The sequence below is a fragment of the Aulonocara stuartgranti genome (genome assembly GCF_965226115.1).
Source record: "Aulonocara stuartgranti genome assembly, chromosome: 16".
In the NCBI taxonomy this organism is placed as follows: Eukaryota; Metazoa; Chordata; class Actinopteri; order Cichliformes; family Cichlidae; genus Aulonocara; species Aulonocara stuartgranti.
In genome coordinates, this window is record NC_138952.1 from 27,972,733 (window position 1) to 27,976,976 (window position 4,244).

A 4,244-nucleotide genomic window follows, 5' to 3' on the forward strand; every position below is an offset into this window, starting at 1 on the left:
AAGAGGGTCTGATTGGCCAAACTGAAAAATTAAATTTTTACTCTTTATTTGAAATTTTTAAAAAAGTAATATTCACAATGTCATTAGTCACATATCTATGTTGGTGCTGTACTCAGACGTGCTGCAGTCTTATGTAATGTGTTGTTCACGAGACACAGTTTTTGTTTCCTGACGTTAGCCTGCGAGGCAGCACCTCCTCCCTGGCAAAACAAGTTTCCTGGAAAAACTGTCCCAGGTCTGAGAAAGACTCTTTGCATAAAGGACTTGCACTGAACTAGCAGCTTGCGCACATGCAAATAACACCAGTGATTGTAGATCTTGCAGTGGGGTTGACTGCTCTGACACCAAGAGTGCTCCAATTTTGTTTATAGTATTAATATTTTATTTTATTTTTGCTAACATTTTTATTTTTATGTTACTTAATACTGATTAACAACTATCTGTATCTATGTATGCTACCATTAGCTGATAGCTTTGCACTAAATACTCTGTATGGACAAAAGTAATGAGGTTCTTAATATCTGAATTCAGGTCTTTTTAGACCCATCAAGCATCAAGCATTTGTTAAACAATGGGTCATATGGGTCATAAAACTAATAAACCCAACAGCAGCAATACTTAATTGAAACATTTTTCATGAGGTGAGTCACAAAAAAATGTCTGGTAAAGTTTGTGCATCCAAGTCTTTTTTAATTAATAAAAAAATGTTGTGTTTGAAGACTCGCTGTGTGTTCTTGCTGGGTTTGGTGAGAAGTGTGAAGTGGTTCAGTGAGAGTACAAACAGTGGGATTTCTTTGCATCCCTGCATGTTTCTACATGTTTGTCTCTGAAACAGCAGGCTCTCCAGGTGTGTAAACACAGGGCTTATGTGTACCTGCCTGAAGGAACCAGCTGGATCCAGCTGTGTATGACAGTCTCTCAGGTATGAGGACTGGGTGGTGTTTTATTTTTTGTTTTCTTAGGATTTTATCAGATTAACTTGTGAATTTGAAAAAAGCAGCTGAATGCTGTCACGTGAGTAGAAACTATAAATATCCTAACTCAACCCTTTAACGTTTCTCAATAATAAAAAAAAAGTGTACCATTTCTGCTTTTCAAAGCAACCAAACCTGTCTGGAAACAAAAGGGAGTGAAACCAGTCTCAGGTTCAAGAAGTATATTTGAAACTGCTCAAATAACTGCCACAGAACTGGTGGTTATATCTGTGCGTATGTGTTTGTCTGATAAGCAGTCATGAAATTGGACAGGCTGTGAGTTTTTTAAACAATTATAACTTTTAGTATGGACTGGACTTTTGAGTGCTCATCGACAGCAGCTCCAAGTACTGTACCTATAAATATTCCCAGATATTGCCATGCATAAAACGGATATTTTCTAGCATAAAACAACATTAGTGTAAAGTACGGAGATTGAACTGATTGTGCATTGTGGACCACCTTTGATCTTGAATGGATAAGACCAGTGGAACAGCCCTTTCTGTCAGTATAAAGAAATTGAACTGCAGACTTAAACCATCAGATATGTTAGTATTAGAAAAGAAGTAGGAAGAAACCTGTCACCATGAGTCTTTAGGCATAAATTGCAAGAAACTAATGTGTAACAACATTGACAACACTGTTGTCTTGCATGCAAATTTGAAAATCTAGTTATATTCCTTTTCCACAAAGGATCAGAATCAGAATCAGAATCAGAATACTTTATTGATCCCTGGGGGAAATTATTTTTTGTTACAGTGCTCCATTTTAAACCAACATTAAGACAAGACAGACAATACGCTAACTAAGAATAGTACAATATATACATATATATACATACATACATACATAAGTCACTTATAAATAAATATTTGGAAAAGAAACATGTGTAGTTGTAGCAGCAAACAGTGTGTTAAGTGGATAAACCTCTCTTTGATCACCTTAATAGAAACTTCAGCAACCCAGCACGAGGGGTAACACTGTTAGTCTGGTACTCTGATCTGGATAGAAATATTGCAACAGCTACTGCCAATAAACTTTAAACAGACAGTCATGATCCCAAGACTATTGCCTCAAGTGATGCCTAGACCTTTACTCAACCACCATTGTTACAGAACTACATTTCCAGCATAACTTTAACATCAGATAATTAAACTGTTTACCTTCTTTTAGAGTTGTGTTTGATAAAAAAAAAAAAAAAAAACTTTTGAAAAGTTGAACACATGTGCTGTGTTTCCCTGTGCTAAGTCCTGCCAAGTTTTGCAGATTCAGTGGGTGTTGTGAGTGAGTGTTTCCCACAATGTCAATCTTTTCAGCTCCACATCCAGCTCCCACCACCCTGCCAGCACTGAGGGTGGTAACTGCAGTTGGGGAGGGGTATATTTGGCTGCAGGGTGATGAACAGGGCAGGAGTTCCCCTTTTTATCACTTACATAAGCCTGGGTAATTCTCTTCCACATCCCACATTGTTAGCACAACAATACCTCCACCTCCCTGTAGGCTGTCTCTGTTGTTCCCCATCCTTTTCTACCTTTGTCTTGTTTTGATTAGAGCAGGAGGTTTTCTGCCAATGAAGACCGAAGCTGTGCAGGACAGTAACTTCCTATGAATAATGTAGCTATAGCTATTGTAATAAATTTATCTTATGTGATCACTAATGTGAGGGGGCTGGACACTCACTGTTATTTGTGGTGTTACTCATTAAGTCACGATTGTTGAAAGCTAAGAAGTAAAAAGACGGCACTCACACTTACAGTTTTTCCTAATGTGTTTTAAAAGCATTTCCAGAATCGTTGGAATCCCTCAAATTCAAAAGAGTTTTGTCCAAACCCCTTGCCACATCTCTTGCAACATCAGACATCGCAAACAATTTTCTGTCTTTTCGAAACCTCCACCGAAACACTTATATCTCCCAAAACATCAGATATATGTGATAAAATCAAAACGCTACAAACAGAAACTGTGTACAGTCATCAGAAGTATGAGGGCATGAGTATTTTGGCTTTGCGAAGCTGTCATGAACCGAAGTTCCACGCACAAGTTGGACCCAGGAGCAGAACACACACACAGCGGTACGAGAGAACAAAAAATAAACTTTATTATAACTGAGGGTGTCCCGGGAGGGTAGAAGGGAAAAAAACGCACGGAACCAGAAAAACCGAGGGACCGGGAGGTGAATCGCGCAGGAACGCCGAGAGCGGGACTGTGGGAGGCTGAAACAGAAAAAGGAAAAAAGGATTATTGGGGTGCGGGGAAAACGGCAGCATACGAAGGGAAGTAGAGTACGCGTCTTACGATGATAGCGGGGCCGAGGGAACCGGAGGGAGGGGTGAGGGTCCGTGGGGAGAAGCTTCAGAAAGGTCGAGGCGGCTGGGGCTGATCGTGATCCAAATTCCGGACAGGCAGGTGGACAGGCTGGTGGCTCAAACACGCCGAGCTGTGATCTGAGTATACAAGGCAGAGTTAGTGTTAGTTCACACGGATAGGTTTGCATAAGGGCTTTCCCGCAGGTGTACGTTACCGCTGAAGGACGACTACGGACTGGCGTGGAGCAGCAGGCTGGGCAGGATTAAATAGTCCACCTGGTGATCGCCTGGGATGGGATGCAGGTGTGGAGTTAGCAGCCACGCCCACGGGAGTGGGCATCCCATCAGCACCTCGGACGCCGGGCCGCGGACCATGACAGAAGCTATGTTACATATTCAAACGCATACAAGTAAGTGGAAGGTTTAGTTTAGTTTTTCTGATTTTGGTGAATAGTAGTAGGGATTTCTGTTCTGAAGCATTTACAGAACCACATGAACTAATAAATAAAAGATGAATAAATAAGGAAATAAATAAATCAAATTGCAAATTGTCTTCTGCTGCCACCTAGGCCTCCTCTTACTCTTCCCCTCATGCTTCCTCTGTGTTCTTGCTGCTCAGTTTTCTTGCCTAACTCCTGCATGAGTCACTCAAGGCCTCTTTTATACACAGTTGTAGACCAACGTTCGAGGTGAACAAAGTGTGCTAAATGATACAATTTGTATTCACTTGCAAAACTGTGATTTAGAATGAGTGAGGCCAATGGAACTGCACTCAGACTTTAGCAGTTTGGAGTCATGCTGTTGATTTATGAATGTCATGTTTTTAGAATTGTGCGCATAATTTGACTTTAGTGACTAGAAAATAGCAAAAAATAAGGAAAAACTGTAACCAGTTTATTCCAGGAAGGATAATGAGCACTAGATTAAAAGACATTTGTTAACGTGTGTATAGTTAATTTCTCAG

The 4,244-nt window shown here is 40.4% G+C and overlaps 1 long non-coding RNA gene across 1 annotated transcript; it reads right to left on the reverse strand.

Annotated features, from left to right (window-relative positions):
• Positions 1 to 3,089: 3,089 nt before the first annotated feature.
• On the reverse strand, positions 3,090 to 3,861 carry LOC309691305. Its single transcript, XR_014271946.1, has 3 exons — positions 3,496 to 3,861; positions 3,270 to 3,418; positions 3,090 to 3,187 (listed from the first exon to the last, which is right to left on the reverse strand). It is a non-coding gene; the product is annotated as an uncharacterized lncRNA (long non-coding RNA).
• Between the last annotated feature and the right edge of the window lie 383 nt (positions 3,862 to 4,244).